Raw genomic sequence first — 21,628 nt, 5'->3', positions numbered from 1 at the left:
GTCAACGGACATGTGGCAAACAGCAAATTAAAAAATATTGGACATGGCTGCAAAGTGAACCTTTCATTATTAACACCTACTAGCAGGAAGTTTATTTATTTATTTGACATTTGGTAACTGGGAAAGTCTGTCTGGGTAAGAACCCCATTTTCAGTGGTGGCCCAGGGAGAAAAGCTCCACTATAAAAAAAAAAAAACTATAGCAATATAAAAGATGTGAAAAAATGACATTTAGCATAAAATTAACAATGAGAGTAAAACAAAAGCCGCTATACAGGTGAAACCAGAAAAAAAGATGTATACGTACATTTATACATGTGAATCACTGCAAGCATAACTCAAGTGTAGGCATTTTACAAAGCATATTAACTGTTCTCCCACTAACTTAACAAAAAGCTGGTATATGGGAAAGCAAAAAAAAAAAAAGGGCAGTATACCAGCATTTATACAAGACAGATTTTACAAGCAAATTGAACATGCAGATATCATACAAAGAACACTGACAATTGTAGTTGCAGACATAGATTTTACAGAGTAAGTTCAATACGATACCGCAGATAATGCATTTTTAATGAGAGGCATAGTAACACCATGATGGAGTTACAAAATAAAAGTTTTAATAGTAAACAGAAACTGTATAGTTGGTAAGGTTATATAAATGAAATAATGGAGTATTCACATATAACAATTTCTAATGGGAGAAAGAAAAGGTTAGAGTCAGCAATAGTCATGGTAATGATAGGCAGAGAAGGAAAGAAAAAAAAAGAGACTGTAATTTGGTATTTTAACAAAGGGTGGTAAATGAATTCAAAAGTAGGAAAATTATTTGAGAGTTATACAACAAGGAGCTATTTGTTGAGTAGGAAGATCAATATTAGTGGAAGGTGCTAAGTGTAAGGACAGAGAAAGATGACGAAAGAGAGTGGAAATAAGAAAGGATATTTGTAGGAATTAGGAGGGAGGTGGGAGTTAGTTGAGATGAGGACGGATGAATGGAGGGGTTAAGGAAGGAGGGCAGGGTTTGTATAAGAAAGGGGAAGAAGGGGGAAGAAGTTAAAAAGATATTACATCCCTACTGCTAGCAACCAAGGAACATTTAAATGTGCAAAAGCCTTTTCAACTGAACATGTAAAATATCTTTCTGCATAATATGTTCAGTTAAGATCATTTTCTCATGTTTATAGTGCTTAATTGTGGCAATGAATACTGCAAATTCAGCATTATAATTAAGTCAAACTGTAACAAAAGTACTGTAAACTTGAATAAAGCAAGGCATCCCACACAACTGGCACAGCATGAGTGAACAGTTTGATCAGAGTACTATTGGTGTTAATGAGTTAATGGATAGGTAACTTAAACTGGAATTAAATATGTGGGACAAATAATCAAGAACTGAAAGAATGGATGCAGTAAAAAGATACGAGCTCTAAGATGTGTCCCATAAAGAAAAGCATGCTTACTTACTTTTATAAGATTTTTTAATGTTTGTTCTCTGGGCAGCAGTGATGATCTGGACTTCCCATACAGGATGAGAAGGCTCTCTGGCAATCACAAGAAGTGAAATAACCATGCAATATGCCAAATAAGGAGAGCTTAGAGTAAGTTAAGATGGCTCTGCTTGCTGGAACAGTGAATTAAGATGATCTAAATGGCCTCAGATGTACTGGTTTCTCCGGACGTTGAGGCAAAAGGAACCAACCTTGCTGCCAAAACCAATATACAGCAATAAGAAATATTTTGGCTCTGTTCAATATGGCCTTATTGAGAAAACCTTGGAATCAAACAAATAAGGGAACCTACAGAGGAGACATGAAGGCCATTTCTGAATAAGTGCATCACATGGACATCTTAACTAGACAAGTTATGGGAGTGCAAGCAAATCACAACAAGTTCTTCCCCGTTAACAGAAAAGTTTCCACACTGCACACTAGTTGAGAGGCCATTTTAGTAGCATCATGAAGACAGAGACCTGGATTTCAATGGTGGCTCCATAATGAGCAAAAGGTTGATTTGGGCTCCCCTAGTGTGAAAAAAATGCCAGTAAAACTGTCAGTTTGGGTAAAATCTGGTCACTGGTTATTTATTATAGTGCATTGATGCCAGCAAATAAGAAATTTGGAGAAAGTAATAAAAAATGGGCCATTTTTCTTCTACATAATCTAATTTACAAGGTTCTGAAACAGTCACTGTCCCTCTTTAAAAGACATCCTTAAGTACTCACAATTACACAGGATAACAATTTCTGTCTAGCATACCCTCTGTTTAAAACTGCTGCAGGTGACACAGCCTTCTCCAGACTAAGACCTGCTACCTAGAACCACCTGCCTACTGATATAAAAAATCTAGAAACCATTAAAAGCTACAAAGTTGTACTTAAAGAGCATCTCTCTAATTAGTCTACCTGCAACTGCTACCTTAACAATCAAAGCACAAATAAAGATAGAATAGAAAACAGGTCCACTAGATGAAAATATGTAAAATCCACACCAGAGAAATGTAGTAGACCAAAAGATGGCAATCAATTCAGTTGGAACACACAATTCAGATGAACTTTCAGAGACCATTTATTGTGTTAGCGCTTTCACAGTTGAATTAATACTGCTTCTTAAGACAAAAGAAAAAACAGCAAGGGAGTTTAAATACATAAATCAACCAATGAAATCACTAGTAATAAACTTCTATATAAACATATAAAGTCATAATACCCAACTTATTATACCAACTACAAACATAAAACTAAAAAATACAGGTAATGTAATGCATAAAATCTACTTCACTAAAAGCTAGATCATTTGAATATTTTTTATTTGAAATATATTTTATTTATTATTTAAAAGAACTCCTATCTTTATGGGCTGGTTTTATAGATACACGGTCATTTAATCCCCTCCCCCTAGATGCTCTTAACCTGATAATCCATCTCATCTCAAAAGTTTCCATCAGTTATTTTACATTAAGAAGGTATGTGGTCTGCACTCTTGTGGGAGGAGAGGCTGGATTCTGCCCTTCTGAGCTGGGAATTTCTGGTTAAAGGCTTATAGTGCCTGCATATTTGAACTGTTTCTTACTGAAATTGGTGTGCCTTGTTTGCTGTAGCATAGACTAGATCCAGGCCTGCTGAATCTAGCTTTGTTTGTATAATTTGAGCACTAATCCAGGCCTTCATAAAAGTATTCAATTGTATTTATTACTGCTTGGTAGTAACCCGATTAAAGTGTAGCTATCACTCTAAGCCTTTTGGTTTAAGCACTTGGGCTTCAGACCAGTTGTTTTACATTAAGAATGTTTATGGTCTGCACTGTTATGGCAGGACAGGTAGCTTACATCTTTCTAAGTTGGGAACTGCTGATTGAAGGCTAGGTATCTGTTATTCTAAAAGTGTATTAGTTCTGGTTTAAGCACTTGGGCTTCAGGCCAGTTATTTTACATTAAGTAGGTTTGTGGTCTGCACTCTTGTGGGAGGAGAGGCTGGACTCTGCCCTTCTGAGCTGGGAATTTCTGGTTAAAGGCTTATAGTGCATGCATATTTGAACTGTTTCTTACTGACATTGGTGCGCCTTGTTTGCTATAGCATAGACTAGATCCAGGCCTGATGAATCAAGCTTTGTTTGTATAACTTGAGCAGTAATCCAGGCCTTCTTTTTTGGAGAAGGTTCCCCTGCACCCCAGTGGCAGGAGTGTGCAGTTAGAACTTGTCTGATTGAAGACTAAATGAACAGGGCTCAATTTTGAGATTTTTTTACTGGTTAATTGGGCAATTTGTTTAAAAGCCTTTTCTGATTGCTTGTAGTCATCTAAAGCTGTTTTAAATGTATTTTTTACTGTTTGTAGTCATTTAAAGCTGTTTTAAGTGTATTATTTACTGTTTTTGTTTTATCTTTTCAAAAAAAAAATTATTTCCTTGTTTCCCACCTTTCTAGGCTAGTATAGTCCAGTTTTCAGGCTAGTGCTGAATTCAGGGCTGTGTTACAATTTTCTGAGTTGCCCATACCTTACTTGGATAGAAGGAGATTTCTCTGTTCACCTGTGAGAGAGGGAGCTTTGAGCAGCCATCTGTCCCTGGAGGAGTGGTTCCAGCCCAGAAGTTAGTAGTTTATAGGTCATTTTGGGCTAATTTCTCTCTCTTTCATTTCCCTGCTGTAAAAAACGCATTTGCACGGTTTTGCACATCCAGGCAGCGCCGGTTAGCTAGGGCTAAATTTATCCCAGCTCCACCAAGTCTCCTCTTCAGTTTTTCCCTTGAAAGTAGTCTAAAGCTCAACCTAAGCACTTAAAAAGCATCCTACAGTCCATCACTTGCTCAGACCTAATAGCAAGCATTAATATACCCCGACACTTGATTGCCCAGCAGGACAAGGCTCATTATTCACCCCTCACCAACCAAGCAACTAAGCAGCTCACCCTACTATTCAGACATGACCAAAGGGCAATTTCAGGTATACTCTCCAGTCCAGTTGATGAACCTGGGTACCTGAGGCAATGTTACAACTGCCTCATGTACACAGACAACCCTCTCCTCCTACCACAAAACATTAACATATGCGAGAGATGCAATTATATAGCTAAATTGGAGGCTAAGCTCTCTCCATCCAAGACTGGAACAGGCAGGCATGAGGAGAAGGTTAAAACTTGTACCACACCTCCAGCCTCACATAGACATACTAAACCAGCACTGGCAAAAATACACATAAATACACAAAATCATAATTGGAGGCTCTAAATTGCAAAAGCATCAGAGACCTCCAAAGCAGAAACCCAAAAAAAACTTGCACCTCCTGTCACAAACCAGACAACACATAAAACACAAAATCAGTGTGCCGCACAATCACAGCCCTTAAGGTGGATAACATACCTAACACACTAGTAATAGGTGACTCTATAGTCAGGCACACTGATGTCCCACTCACTAGGCTGGACAAGGAGAAGGTTACTGTTAGCTGCCTGTCGGGAGCCAGAATCCACCATATAACACAAGCACTCAGGTCACTGCAGAACAAGTACAAATATGACTCTGTCATTGTTCATGTTGGTGTGAATGACCTGAGACTACCTCCCTTGACTACATGAAAAGAGACGTGGAAGAGCTCTCTGATCATGTAGCCCAGGTGGGTATAACCCTGACCCTGAGTAGCATCCTGCCCTCACCAAGAATGATGCCACAGTATAAAGAAAAAATTATCAATTTCAACAATTGGCTAAGCTTCTGGTGTCATTCAAAGGGGATCCAGTGTCTGTCAGCTTGGGATGACATGCTCGATAAGCCTTGTTGCTTTGCAAGAGATGGCTTGCACCTGTCACCCCTAGGCTTTCGAATACTGGCCAAGGCTTTTGCTGCCCCCATAGTGCCTTTTTTAGGCAAGGCTCAAAAGTCAAACCCACCTCTGTAAACAGCACAAATAAAAAAATGAGGGTTATGCTACTCAACGCCAGGAGTTTAAATCTCAAAATGCACACACTCGAATCACTCCTCAGTATGGAGAATGTCGACATCTGTGCAGTAATTGAAGCCTGGTTCAAGGCTCCACAGAGCACCCCAGCACTACCTGGCTACAACTCATACCACACATTTCGGCCACAGAACATGGACCGAAACACAAAAGGAGGGGGTGTATCCATATTCTTCAAGGATACCTACACCTCCAGGTTAGTGGTGCAGTATGATACCTCCGAGATCATCCATGTGAAACTAACATCAGGCAAATCTGCAATGCAAATTGTGGCCTGCTACAGATCACCCTCCATGACCCAGGACCACCACTCCGACTTTCTGGAGATACTGGAAAACATGAAGGTCCTACTGAACACCCTGACATTGGGAAATTTCAATTACCCTACCGTTAACTGGGAAAACTACTCAAGTACAAACTCCCAGGTCCAGCGCTTCCTGGAATTTATCAACTCAAATGCCCTGGATCAGCTGGTAAACTTCCCTACCAGAGGTGAAAACATATGGGACCTGGTCATCACCAACATGGGTGACAGGTGTTCCACACAATAGGTCAACCCGTCACTGGTTAGATCAGACCATAAACTAATCACTCTGGATGTTCACACCACACCACCACCTACAACCAAGGAAACCACAGTGAAAAACTTTTCTATAGCAAACTTCACCTTACTTAAGACAGAGGTGGTAAGTTTCACAGCCCCCACGCTAAAGGATAACAGTGTCTAAGATCCAGGAATCCAGGATCCAAATGCACTCTATGAGCACCTACAAGGATGCATGGATCGAGCCATCCCTAGCAAAACCAAGACTCACTCCCCTAAGAGAAGGAAACCAGTCTGGTGGACCCCTGCCATAAACAGACTATACAATAGAAGGAGGAAACTAGTTCAGAAAAAAGCAAATCCCAAGAAGGAATGGCATCCCTGATCAGTATCAGTAAAAAACTAAGGACCCTCATAAAATCCTCCAAGGCTAACTTTAAAAGAAAAATAGCCAAGGATTCGAAAGATAACCACAAAGCCTTCTTTAGCTATGTCAAGAATCTAAGTGGCAACTTGCAGATATGCTCTGAGCTAGTGCAAAATAGCACAAAATATACTGAACCCACTGATATTGCCAACATCCTGGCAGATAGATTCAGTGCAAACTTTACCCCCCTCTCACCCCCTAAAAAGACCCACAACAATACCAGAAAAGTGTAGTGTCCTGGGAATCACAGAAGCACAGGTGAAAACAGCCCTTTCAAAAGCCAAAGGCACAGCGTCACTGGGGTCAGATGGTGTCCCAGGCTGCGTCTTGCATGAGCTACAGAACTAACTAACCCCCCACCTAAACACACTGTTCAACCTCAGCCTCTCCACAGGCTACATGCCCATAGAATGGCACACAGCAATGGTTATTCCACTCCACAAAGGAGGGGCCACAACTGACCCTGGTAGCTATCGCACCATAAGCCTGACTAGCCTGGTCTGCAAGGCTATAGAGCGCATCATCATGGAACTCATTAACAAAGACATTGGGAACCTCCAAACACTTGACCCAACCCAGTTCGGCTTTGTTAAGGGCAGATCATGCCTACTAAACCTGGTTGACTTCTTTGAGACAGTCACCAAGGCCATAGATGAGGAGAAGGTAGTTCACACAGCCTACCTTGACCTCACCAATGCTTTTGACACAATTTCCCACTGGGGAATTATAGAAAAACTCACCAGCCTGAACATAAACCCCTAAGTCATGAGATGGGTTGCCAACTGGTTTACAGACAGAACTCACACGGTAAGAATAGTGGGCTCCAGCTCTGACTCTAAACCAGTCACAAGTGGTGCCCCACAAGGCTTGGTCCTGGGACCCCTACTGTTCGACATATACTTCTCAGAAATACAGGAAAACACAGGAGGACTATGGCTAACCAAGTTCGTCGATGACTGCAAACTGGGAGCCATAACTGACTCTTCGGCTGACATGGACATTCTCCAAAAGGGCCTTAATGAGACGGACACCTGGTGTCAAAGTCATGGTCTCAAGCTAAATGCCAAAAATACATAGTCATCCCATTTGGGAAAAACAGAACACCCATGAATTACCACATAGGTGGCAGCCCCCTTAATACAGAAGAGGTAATAAGAGATCTGGGGACCCAGGTAGATAGTAATCTCTCCTTTGACAATCATATTGCCAAAGTAGTTAGGAAATCCTTCTATGCAGCCCATCTAATTACTAAAGGGTTCACATCTAGAAATAAAGAGATTATAGTGCATCTCTACTCGTCACTCATCAGACCCATCATAGAGTACAATGCCCCATTGGGATGTACCTCACAAGACACTTCCAACAGCTGGAAAGACCACAAAAGTACCTCACGAAGAGGATTACTGGCCTCAAACATATGTCCTATGCAGCCCGACTGGAAAAACTCCAGCTGTACTCAGTGGCATATCGCTTACTCAGAGGTCATCTCTGCCTGACTTCCAAAGCCATGTCCAACTCAGAATTGATGGACATGCTCCACCTAAAGAAATCCAAGTCACTGCGTTTACATGTGGTTAAATATTAATGGAAAACATGTGGATTGATATAAAAAGCATACAACCTGTGATTTGAGACTACAATAAGAATGCAAGCAGTAAAATAATTTAGTCTGCATACGGCAATTTCTTCGAAGCCATACACATGGCGTGAACAGCTTAGTATTGGCCATAGTGCAAACAAAATTCCTATCAGAGGCCATACAGCCCTAAACGAAGATTGGACACTTGAATAAGTCTTAGCAGAATAGGACTCCCATTCATCAATGTTTCTAGCTAATTTTAATAATACAACTCAAGGCGATGAATTCACAATTGCTTCCTAACTTTAGGACAAAGTTAAGCTGTGGTGTGCAATTAAACCAAATCGTAGAATATTTGCAGCAAGATTCTTTATGGAGGATATGTGGAAGGACTTAAACTGTGTGCAACCTGTGAACTCAGATCAAAGTGAGAATGCAAGTTGAAAAACAATTGAGTCTGAACACGGCTTTTTCTCCAAAACCACGCACGTAGCAATGATCTGCTTAGTATTGGCTGAAGTATAATATAAGATTTCAGTTTCATCTATACATGCAAGAGGGAAAGACCATTTTTGGGTTTTATCATAGAGGAATGGGAGATCGATGTAAAATATTGGTCCTAGGGCATCAATTTGATAGATGCCTAGCCCTGGTATCAAATCAAATTGGAACGTGAAATATTTGTAATAGGATCTTTTATGGAGTACATGTGGATTGATATAAAAAGTATACAATCTGTGATTTAAGACTACAACAAGAATGTAAGCAGTAAAATAACAGAGTCTGCATACGGCAACTTCTTTGAAGCCGTATACATGGCATGAACAGCTTAGTATTGGACATAGTGCGAACAAAAAATCCTATTAGAGGCTATACAATCCTTGATGAAGATTGGACACTTGAATCAGGTATAAGGAGAACAGGGTTTCCATTCGTCAATGTTTCCACCTAATTTGAATAATGCAGTTTAAGGCGATGAACACACAATTGCCTCTTAACTTTAGGATAAAGTCAAGTTCTGGTGCTCAATTAAATCAAATCGCAGAATATTTGCAGCAAGATTTTTTATGGAGAATGAATGGATGGGCTTAAACTGTGTGAAACCTGTGAACTCAGATTATAATGAGAATACAAGCTGCAAAATAATCAAGTCTGAACATGGTTATTTCTCCAAAGCCACGGATGTAGCAACAACTTGCTTAGTACTGGCCGAAGTATAATATAAGGTAATGTGTTAAGGACAAACTCTGAATTCTGGGATACATGGAGGTTTACAAAAATGTTTAACTCTCATCAATATGCTAGACCCCATGTGGCCAGACTCTGAAATTACGTATAAAAATATTTAAAAACCTGTAAAGAGTCCCACAGTGGTGTTAAAATATTGGAAACATCTAAACATGATGAAATAAACATATTTTTTTACTCTGTGCATGCGGTTCTCCTTTAAATCAAATCAAAGTATAATATAAGGTGCCATCAGAGGCCACGCAAGCCTTTGAAGATGATTGGATATTTGATATGAGTAGACAGTAGATTGGGTTTTTCATTTGTTAAAAAACCTCAGCCAATTTAAATATATGCAAATGCCAACTAAGGCGATGAATTTACGTTCAAAAGGACATGGAGGTGTGTCAAAAATAGAGGACCCTTATAGGTCCTGATAATTTCAAACAGGATGAATAAATAAGATAACTGATTGGGTATATGTAGTATGCTTAGACTCTCATTGGTCAATTAATCGAAAAACTTTTTATTTAAGTAAAATGGATGTCCCACTTCTTTTAACGATCTGATGAAGATTTTCTTGAAAGCGCTTATCGTTTGTGAATGAAAAGGGACTTTTATTTTCACTTTTAATCTTGGATACATTAAAACTTATTTTTGAAGGGAACTTTGAATTGTCTTTTGCAGACAGCATTATCCAGCTTCATTTCTACAAACAATTTGTTTGTAGCATTAGCCTAGGTGATTTATCTGTCATTGTTTTTGCTGTATGTCGCAAGATGGGTTGCCAACTGGCTCACTGACAGAAAGTAGCAGACTCCAAATCCGACTTCAGACTGGTGACACGTAGAGTACCACAAGATTCAGTCCTGGGTCCTCTCCTGTTTGGTATCTACTTCTCTGAAACACAGGCTAACACAGAAGGTCTTTGGCTAACAAAGTTTGCAGATGACTGCAAACTAGGAACCATAATCGAAACTCCTAATGGTGTGGACATCCTACAAAAGGGGCTCACTGAGACAGATGCCTGGTGTCAAAGCCACGGCCTCATGCTCAATGCCAAAAAGTGCATTGTCATCCCCTTTGGTAAAAACTATATACCCATGAGCTACCACATAGGTGGTAGTCTACTTAACACCGAAAGTGTGATGAGACCTTTGGATACAGGTGGACAGTAGTTTCTCCTTTGATAATCACATCGCCACAGTAGTCAGGAAATCCTTCTATGTGGCACACATCATCACAAAAGGTTTCTCATCCAGGAAAAAAGAGGTCATTGTTCCCCTCTACTCATCACTCATTAGACCTATTATAGAGTACAATGCCCCTTTTGGTATGTACCTCACAAGACATCTACAACAACTGGAAAGGCCGCAGAAATACCTCACAAAGAGGATTACCGGCCTCAAACAGATGCCCTACGCAGACCATCTCAGAAAACTCCAGCTTTACTACGTCACATATCGCCTACTCAGAGGCAATCTTTGCCTAACATACAAAACTATGTTAAACCGTGAGCTGTTGGACATGCTCCACTTAAAGAAATCCCAATCCCTCCAAGCTACATGCTCTAGGGACCTAAACCTTGTCACCACAATAAACAGAACATGCTGGAGGGATAGATTCCTGTCCCAGAGACTTCCCATACTCTGCAACAAACTACCTATCTATATCAAACAAAGTTCCTCATTAGCACTCATTAAAAAAAATCTTGATGATTGGATGGGAAATAGGACATTCACCGCGGGGATCACCTCTGTGGCTCTGCTTAACAGGGGCACAGGAAAATAATTTTCTTGGGTGGCGAAAGTCAGGGTACCTTTTTGGCTAGGCTTGTATAGGCCCTTGTGCTGATAGCCTAGTACCTGCCTTTTAACCTATGAACCTATTGTAACCTAACCAACAGTTGTTGGCATGTCCTAATCATTCTTGCACCATCTGTTGTGTTCACAATATCAGAAATATAAGGTTTGGCTTGTGTAGATCTCAAATTTGGTATAACATCCAACGCCGTATCTACCTCTTTCTTGCCACATCCTCTATCGATCAATTTCTCCTTAAGGGAAACTAATTCTTAACAGAATCCTTCTTCGTTAGCAATTAACCTGGCCAGTCAAATGCCCTGGCCCTTGATGACATTCTTAAAAATTTGTAGTGGATTCATGCTTCGGCAGTGTATGTAAGTGTTCCTGTAGCAATCCTTTATATACACCTGAGTATCAAATACACTGCCTGGTTCCCCAGGTTATGTACACATCTAAAAACTCTATCTTCGAGGGGGATCTGTTAATACTGAACTTCAAAAACTCTGTAGTGGTATTCAGATAGTCAAAAAACAACATCAGCTGTGCTTCAGTACCCATCCATAAAATAAAAAGATCATCAACAAATCTCCAGTAAAAATGAATCTGTTCAGAAAAAAACAGAATCAAATATAAACCTCTTCCCATATGATCATGACTATGTTGGCATAGCTATTGGCACTGGAAGTGCCCATAGCTGCACCATCTTTCTGTAGGAATATATCATTCCCAAACATCATAACATTATTCTCCAGAATTAATTCCATGAAAAGGCATAACAGATCTTTCAAATTGCTGTCATACTCACTACTTCTGTTCAAAAAACACCATAACATTTCAATCCCTTCTTGGTTTGAGATGACAATAAAAAGGAACTGTATATCCAATGTTACTAATAATAATTCTGATTGGTTCATTAACCTGCTGGTTGACACAAATAAATCTTTCAAGAATTGTTGCATCTTTCAATACAAACTCATTCTTATATACCGATAATTTAAGATGTTTTTCAAGAAAAAATGACGTGTCAGTGCACCACCCCCGACCAGCAACAATAGGTTTGAATGGTGGTTGCCAAGGGTCCTTATGGATCTTAGGTAGACGCTGTATATCAGGAAGTCTAGGTTGATCTACTAAAAATTATTCATACAACTCAAAACTAATATTCCTTCCAAGCAAGCATTCATAAAGTGTGCCATTCACTCTCCTAATAAGAGCATTCATCTTATCCATGTCTGACCTCCTATGTGTAGTAGTGACATTTAACATTAGCATTCATCCTGGCTACATAAAAATTCTAGTCCATGACTACAATGAGACTACCTTTGTGCAGGTCTCATTACTATAGAAGTGTCATTTTGTTATGCTTGGAGGGCTAATTGTTCAGCAGCACACAGGTTAATGAAGGAGCTCTTAAATGTCACATCTTTGAACAACCTAAAAATATAATTTTCACATAATTTCTCATAAACATCTAAAACAGAATTATTAACAGGTACATATGCACTTGGTTTGTGAAAGTTCTTTGTATCAGTATTAACAAAGAATCTGTCTTTAAATTGTAATTTCAACATTGCATTACATAGAAATAGCTTAAGGTCAGTAATAGTATCAGTTACCTCTGTTCTCAGTGCTGGAATAAAACTGAGGCCTTTCTGTAAAAGCCTACACTCAGTGTCAGCCAGCTGCTCCTCTTCTGCCACATCTTTTTGAGGGATCTGTTGTTGTCGATTTCTGTCATTCATTTCCTCTTGGTTCTCCCCCTGCTCACAGACCGTGCGCCTCTCTCTTGAGACTGAATGGATATCAGCAGAAGGGCTGAGCCGTTCAAAGTTCCATTCACTGTGTTTAAAAAATGTTTGATATCCTTCTTAGGTGCAAATGCTGATGGATTACAACAGGATCTAGTGTTTCCAAGCTTCTTCCTTGCTCCTAAATCCTTTCCTGATACACTCAGGGCAGCTGGTTGCTGTTTTGGCTTATCATCAGACACTCCTCGTGTAACCGAAGTAGATTCTGTAGAGGGAGTACTCAATTGCATAGTTGGAATGTCTGCTTCATTCGCCATTGGTGCCATGCATGGTCCTGAACAGAAGTATCTTGGTCTAATTTTCAACTCCATTCTTTCCATTTCCACATGTACAGATTTCATAACTAATGATGTCAGTTAAAACTACTTTACTAGATCAGTCACCTCCTTTCACCCACTGCTCACAGAGTCATTGCTAAAAATAGTTTAATATTCAAACTGAAATATTGTTATGCATTCATCCCACAGCACTCACAGAATACAGACTGCTGAGAATAAAATCTACAGATCCATTCTATTAGTAGATCCACTTGCTAAAAACTACACTTGACCTTCAGTACCTCATGGGCCATTATTCTTCTACATAATCTAATTTACTAGGTTCTGAAACATAGTCACTGCCCCCCTTTAAGAGAGAAACTACATTTAAAATACATCCTTAAGTACTCAGAATTACATAGGATAACAGTTTCTGTCTAGCACACCCTCTGTTTAAAACTGCTGCAGGTAAGATGACCTTCTCTAGACTAGGACCTGCTACCTGGAACCACCTGCCTACTGATATAAAAAATCCAGAAACCATTAAAAGCTACAAAAATGTACTTAAAGAGCATCTCTCTAGTTAGTCTACCTGCAACTGTTATGTTAGCAATGGTTAGGTAACTCACAATGCCATATCAGGAATAATACAATGCATTTAAGAACCTTTTCTCAGCCTTAATGTGGCTTTTATATGCATATATTTTACATGTCTACAGAAATGTATGTATTGCATGTATGATTGCACTGGATTTTATGCATACCTTAGCTTGCATTTTGTGTATATTTGTTTCATTTCTTTGGATGTTTTAATCTTTCCCTCTCTACATTGAACCTTACCATTATGTTCTGAACTTTGCTATGTACTCATTCTGTCAATAATATTGTTGACTAGAAAGACTGTGATGTATTTTTTGCACTTTGAGTTCGCGTTGTCATTGAAAAGGGTCAAAGGACCAGTCTATTTACCTGGTGAACAAATAGTAAATAAATAAATAAATAACTTTGATTGATTTGTTGTCCAACTTGACTAGGGAGGGAGGGAGTGAGTAACAACTGCTAGGGAGTGGAGCTGTCTCACATTATTATCACCACTTGGTGTGTGGACTGACTGGCCCAGAGAGTGTGTATTGATGAAGTCAAGAAATCTCTGGGGATACATTTTAGAGGATGAATACTCATTTGAGGGCTGATGTTGTCTAAAAAGGCAGTAGTAGGTGGACAAAATGTGTAAAAGCCTTGGGGGAGCAGATACAAGCCATCCACGGTAAAGCAGTAAGGACTTTCTACCATGCCCTTCCAGGCAGATCTATATTGGACCCTATTTGAATGATACCAGAAATTAAGCTATTTGTTGAAGTCAATAAACTTTTTTTACTATAGCGGCATCATTCTTAGTGATGGCAAAATCCTGCTTCCTACCTTCCTCAGACAAGTATTCCAAAAGTTTCTTCCTGAGAAGTAGTATTAGCCTAATGATTGCTGGGTTCAGTGCACTTACTACAGTCTTCTCTTGGTACATGCCCTGGCTAGAATCTACAGCAGCTGGATGCAACAAACAGCCAAATTGCACAAGGCCTTGAAGAGGTTCTCTCCAAAACTATAACCAGACAACTCAGTGAAGCCTGATACACACTGCCCAATCAAAGACCAACAGACCAACAGGAATCAATGCATTTCTGCTCCCTGTCTCACCAGAAGACAGCAAAGACTATATCTTCTTTGAATGTATTCTGGCAGCTTCCCAAAAGTGGGGTACTAAAGCATGTTGTCCTTTACCTATCCAATGTTGTTGAGTTACATTCTACTACTGCAGTGACCCACCTGAGCAGCTTATGTCATTCAAAGCATTTGCTAGGAAAATAGAGACAGGAAGTCGATTGCCAGGCATTTCTATCAAACACAGCCACACTTGACATACACCTATGGACAATCTAGAGTCACCAATCTGTCTGCTGCATGCATTTTGAGGAAGGAAACTGGAGTACCTGGAAAATCCCACAAAAAACTCAGGGAAAACTTACAGTCTCCACACAGAAGGCATTTCATGCCTTGCTGTAAAATGACAGAGGTCTTCACTGCACCACTTTACCACCTCATTTTATTCCTACAAGATCATAAAAGATTGAGAAGACCATTTGACTGTTTAAGATAACAACCACACCTCACTATTTTGTTTTTATTTTTTTATTTTCTCTTTTTTTTTGTTCCACTACCTCCACACAGCTGACCTTTAGCTGTCAACAACTCCTTTCCTCAATCATTAGGTCTAGCAGACCTACCTTAGCCTGCTGCTCCAGATGAGCCTGACACACATCAGGGGCTGGTGAGCAGACTGAGGACACTGAAATAGTATTATACTGGATTGCCTAGAAAATGCCACAACTCAGGAAGGACATGCAAACTCAGTTACATTGCACTTAGAGACTCTAGTGGCCTAATGGATAAGGTGTTGGCTTCCAAAACCAAAGGTTCTGGATCTGAATCCCATCTGTGGTAATATAATTGTTTTTGGGGGTTGGGGCTGGCATAATGATTAAGGTGTTAACCTCACAAACAAGACGCGTAGGGTTTGAATCTCTCCAAGGGTAACAGGCTAGGTTTAAAATGACCCTCAAAGTAGTTAGCCTAATACTTATGAACCCATCAACTACAAGTAAAATGTAAGTTATGGTCCTAAATTGATTATTGGCCTAACTAACATGATTCAGGACCTGTGTCTTATACTGTTGTAAATGGGCATTATTCATCTATAAGGAGACATGTCACTCAAAGCAAAATAAAGTGCACAGACACTGAATTAGTCAACAAACCTGTAAAAGACACTAAATTCAGAAAGAATAAAAGCCCAACCAGAATTCAAAAGCAACAGGGCACTTGGGGCAAACGGAGCATAAGCACTGATAACAGTAATATTTAACACAGACTTCGCACATCAATTTATAACAAACTGCAAACTTTATTAATGCTTAACTAAAATCACTGGATTTTCATCCAAAACATAGGACTTCATCTGATATCAACTCACACAGCATCATCCTCCTTTAAATAATGTTCTCATCTTATCATAAACTAATTAGACTAATTAACACATAATTGTAAACCACCTATATAATATTAACAATGCCCAATAGATGTGAGGATGGCAAAGCCCAAGTGAGCAAACAAAGCCAACTATGGGTAAATCCAGCATTACCCACACCCAGTCATAGGTTATTCCTATTATACAATGATATTATTCAAGAAAAAAAATGATGTACTTTTCTTTAATAATGTCTTTATATAATGGTGCTATGGTGTTCTTCCACATTGCTTTTTGGATTCTGCCACTTTGATGATGCACTGCACATGCATATGGAACTTACATTCCCATGCTTATACAGTACATCAGTGCTTTGGAAATAAGCAACGGAGAAAGGAAGATCTCCATTGCTATTATTTATTTGTTTATTTATTTAGTTAGTTATTTTGAAAAAACAAGGAAAATCAAGTATTTTTTTTTAGCTTTGCAGAATATACCTGATTTGCTTTGTATTTTCTCTGCTCTCATATATACCTCTTGACCTCTTATTTCAAGAAATGTGGATAAATAGAGAAGGGACCGATTGTTAATGTTGGTCTTATTAACTTAGAAAGCTGTGAGAATAATTATTCATTCTCTGAAAAAAAGAAGTCTGAAACTGAAATGGGTGTCAATATTTAGTGACTTCATTCCTCAGCGATTTGTCAGAAAACCACAAATTTTATGAGAAACATAAATAATGACATGCTTTTCAGTTTTACACTTTCTTTCCTTCAGACTAATGCCTGTCTACCATATAGCAATAGAAAAAAAAAAGTCTGGCCACTCAATGGTACTTTGGACTTTTTTTCTGTTGTTATATGCTTGATTTACAAAGGGTACAGTGGTTGGGCTGTCCAATCAGCATGCTTGATTTTGAATGTTAATGGCCAGGCATTGTATAATACTTATTTTGCCCATGATTGTCAAAATAGTGCCATAGTTGAGATAGTATAATGTGGCTTTTCAGAAGGTCCATAACTTAATGAAGGCTCTGACTGTTTGTGGTATTATATTAGTCCAGGTAGAAGGTACACATTTTATAAATACTGTTTCTGTTACTGCCAGAATTTAAGGGGTATAACTGGCAGAATAGCATATGTGTACTGCCATTCATAGTGTGAGTTTTTACAATGAAGTAGATTCTTAATTGGAAAGCAGTAGTAGTTTGTAAATCAAAGTATTAGAAAGGAAGTTTGTTGTTCCATAGAAGCCAGTTGGATTAAGCTATTGTATGACAGTGGTGCTCATTACATGAAGTTATGCAGATAAATCTCAGAATTATAGAATATTTTCTTTCTAGTGCTGTGACAAGAAAGGAGCATCCTTGCCTAGGCAGCAATAAACAAATAGCTATAGCTTACCTGACACTCTTAGTTAATAGATTGTATATTGTATGGTGTTTCCAGCTGGCTAAAACCTTCTGAGACTGTTACTCCACATATGCCAGGAAGGATCTTGCCTGATCCAATGTAAATACAAAGTACTTTTGCTGTTCAGTGTAAGAATTACAGTGATTCTTGACAGTGACTGATGAACCATTTTTTTTCTGTGAGGAGGTTAATCACATAAATGTTACTGTCACAGTAGTTTCCTGCTAATGGTTTTGAAATAAAGCTATGGATAATTTAAGTATGATTGAAGGAGCTTAGTAGGTAGAAGTGGGATGGAATGGGAAAAGGAACTAAGATTTATTTGAATGGGGTTGCAAGTGTTATTATGATGTCTGTGCACAGTCTTTGAATTTAACATACTTATGTGGTGGAACTAAATATGTTATGTTTGGCCAAAGCTTTTATAAAATTATTTGGTTTGCGTCCTGAGCTTATGTTGCATATTTCTGTAGAATTCTGCTTTTGCTTTGTTGGTACTAATCTCGTGTTTTTTTAAGTATTTTATTGGCTGTTCTTTTACTATTACATGGGTCCTTTTTCTACTCTTTCCAACCCATGTTGCAACTTTTTAATGTTAAGGATAAAACTTATTCTGAATGGAAAGTAAGGTGTTTATGCATAATGAGAGGGACATTAGTTTGAATGGATGGTTACATGTATTTGATTCCAGTCAATTAGATTTAATGTATGGGTGCTTAAATGTTTAAGGCATCCAGTTGGATATTATGGTCAATGATGGAGGAGGGAAATACTTTTGCTGAGAATGTGTTAGTATTACATCTAGAATTAAGTTATGCTAGATAAGTAGTTGCACCTAGCATGTACCTTTCAACTTCTTTTCTCAAGAATTCTGGATAAATCCAAAAATACCAGGGAGCAATGACCCAAAATCAGGGACAACTTTTTAATATTAATTTACTTCATTTAAAAAGTAAACAAAAAAAAAAGTTTTGCATCAGCATGCATTTTTGAACAACAGGAAGCATGAAACTCTGTTGTCTGGCATTATTGAGTGTAATACCCAGTAAAATAACAGAAAACTCAATATTTTACTAGGAATATGGCCAACATAGGAGGCAGAATTAGGGGCATTATGCAAAATCATACAGTTTATACGTATGGTATAATATCTTTTTTACACAGCTGTTTCAACTTTCTAGATAGTGGTAGTCCATTGAGAGCATGTTTAATATACAAAAGGTAATCAGGGTTAATATCTCTGATACATTGTGGCTAGAAAAATGTTAGTCTGTTTAGATATATTTAGTCGCAGCAGTCTCAAGTTGGGATCTTCAATTTGGAGTTGCTTTTGTTAAAAAAAAACTAAAAATGAATGGAGAGCTTTAAAGGACTTGTGTGCTCACCATGAATTAATTGTTAAGCCTGCTGACAAGGGCAAGAAGATTCTGATTATGCACTATATGCAATATTTAAACATGTGTATGGAACATTTAAATGATAGGAATGAATGAAACAATATTAATTATTACTGTGTAAAGGACATAGATTAGGATATTTTTCTAAGGAAGATGCAGAAAAATGAAATGCAGTATGGATATTTTTATAGGTCAGTACTAAGTTAACTGCCATTGCAAGCCTAGCCAATTTTTCCTTGTAAGACTAAACCCTTGCACTTTCTGCTTGCAAGGCAAGCACCTTAACCATTAGGCCACCCTCCTAACCGTTTATTATTTGCTAAAAATTCACAAAAGTTTTAATAATCCATCAGGTCAACCAATAATCAAAGAAGTCCTGATGAGAACATGATAAAAATGCTTAATATGAAGATTTAAGTTGTTTAATAAAATATTTTAAGCTATTTTTATTTTTTTCCTCAATTTCTATCCACCTTTTTGTTGGTAATAATCTCAGCTTGTACATACTTTTTGCACAATATCAATTTGTTACTTCATGAGTGTCTTTATCCCTTTGTTATTACACTGCCATCATATATCAGGAACACCCCTGATTTCTTGTCAAAACTTAAGGATTATATGCTCCCATGTATATTCATTTATTAATGGGACTGTTTGAAATTGAATATATTCACAAGCATAATTTTTTTAAATAAATTTGTAATGTATTATTTCTGTTATATTGATGATTTGATTTCTGTTTGTTAAGGTGGCCAAGACCAGATCTCTGATTTTTTTAGTGGTCTAAGGAAAAACAATTTTTTTCTGTCTTTTGGTGAACCAAAGTGGGGGAATAATGTATATTTGGATGTCAAACTAAAGGGGTGTGACAATGGAGAAGTTCTAACTTCCATGCATAGAAAGTTTGAAGACAGTGGACAATTTTTGTATAGTAAGAGCTGTCACCCCACCCCCCCCTACACACACACACACACACACACACACACACTCACTTGTTGTTGCCGTTACCTTATGTTGAATTTTTACAGTTTCGAAAATGATATAATAGTGAATTTGATTTTATGAAATAAATTAGGTTTACTGCTCAAATGTTTCTCTCTAGGGGATATGATATGTGTATTATAGAGAATGCTTTACTTTGAGTTAAGGGGAAACTGTTAGTAATGTGGGCACTAGATTAGCAGTACATGCCCATGAGAAAAATATAACAAATAGAAATTGTAACATATCTTTCCTTAGTAGAGAGACATTTGATTTTGTTTCTGCTTACACAATGTTTACTGACAAACTGATAGAATTGGTCAAATATTATTGGATATTTTTGTTGCAGTATCGCGATTTTTCAAATATCTTATGTCCTTTTCCTTGCATATCTTTTAAAAGAGGCAGGAATTTAAAAGATATGTTAGCGCACAGTAATTTTTAGGTACCCAATAAGTTTTGCTATAGGATCCTTGGTACTTCAGGTACTTTCCCCTGTGGTGACTGTTTGAGTTGCATGTATGTTCAGAAATGTTTTTTTAAGATCAGTGGTGTTAGGTTTGTACTTACTAATAGATATACTTGTAATACAGAAGGGGTGATATACATATTTAAATGTCCATGTGACTTTTTTTATGTAGGGGAAACCAAGAGAGCATTCAAACTTAGACTGCAGGAACATGTAAGAGATATTAAAAAACTTAATTGTGTACTACAGTTTCTCTGAATTTTAAGTTATGTCATGGAGGTGATCCTTCTGGTTTGTAAGCTAGCATTGTGGAGCAAATATACTCAAAATAGTTTGATATATCATAGGAGATTACTAGGCTATCGGCCCAGAGGTCATTTTAAGCCTAGCCGTTTCATCCCAATGTAATACCATAGAAATGCTAATCAATAACAAAGATTGCATTTAGTAATGACTGCTCATGTCCAGGAGGGTTGTGGGCACTATCCCTGGTAAGAATTTATGATGCCCCATCTACTTGTTCAGGTTCCTCTTGAACAGTGTCATAGAGGTGTTCTGTTTCACATTATTTGGTAGCCTGTTCCAAAGATGTGGCAGATGCTGGGAGATAAATCTGTCCCTCCAGCATGTCTTATTTAAGTCAGAGGCCATATTTAGGTCACTGAAACAGGTATCCCTAGTTTTGTTTGATTTATGGATATGCAGTAAGTTCATTAGGTTTGAGTCTTGGATTGCTCTGTAAGCCAGACATAAGTCTCCCCTAAGAAGTCTATACAATATGGATTATAATGACAGGGACTTTAGCTGGACTGTGTACGATACATGCTGGAGCCCCTTGATCTTTTTTGTTCGAAACCTCTGAGGTCTGTCTATTTGCTGCAAGTGCTAAGTATGGTAGATGCTGAATGGGGTGTTATACTCAATTATGCTCCGGGTAAGTGCCAAGTATAGGAGGGTTATTACTTCTTTTGCTGTAGAGGCAATGCCTTTACTAATCAAGTGCACTACATAGACAGCTTTCCTTATTATGGTAGACACATGGTGGTCAATGTTAAGGTCGCAGTCAACTTGTGATCCCAGATCCCTTTCCACTTCATGGGTACTTAGGGAATTGTTGTTGATTTGATAGTGTGAAGGGACATTGTTTGTACCAAAGGGAATGATGATGCATTTCTTAGCATTCAGTTTGAGACTGTGACTAATACATCAGTCGCTGGTCTGCGTGAGACCCTCCTGGAGTATAGTGACATCATT

Source organism: Protopterus annectens, chromosome 6.part0 (assembly GCF_019279795.1).
Source record: "Protopterus annectens isolate FY-2018-M chromosome 6.part0, PAN1.0, whole genome shotgun sequence".
Classification (NCBI taxonomy): domain Eukaryota; kingdom Metazoa; phylum Chordata; order Ceratodontiformes; family Protopteridae; genus Protopterus; species Protopterus annectens.
This window is presented reverse-complemented; position numbering follows the sequence as displayed.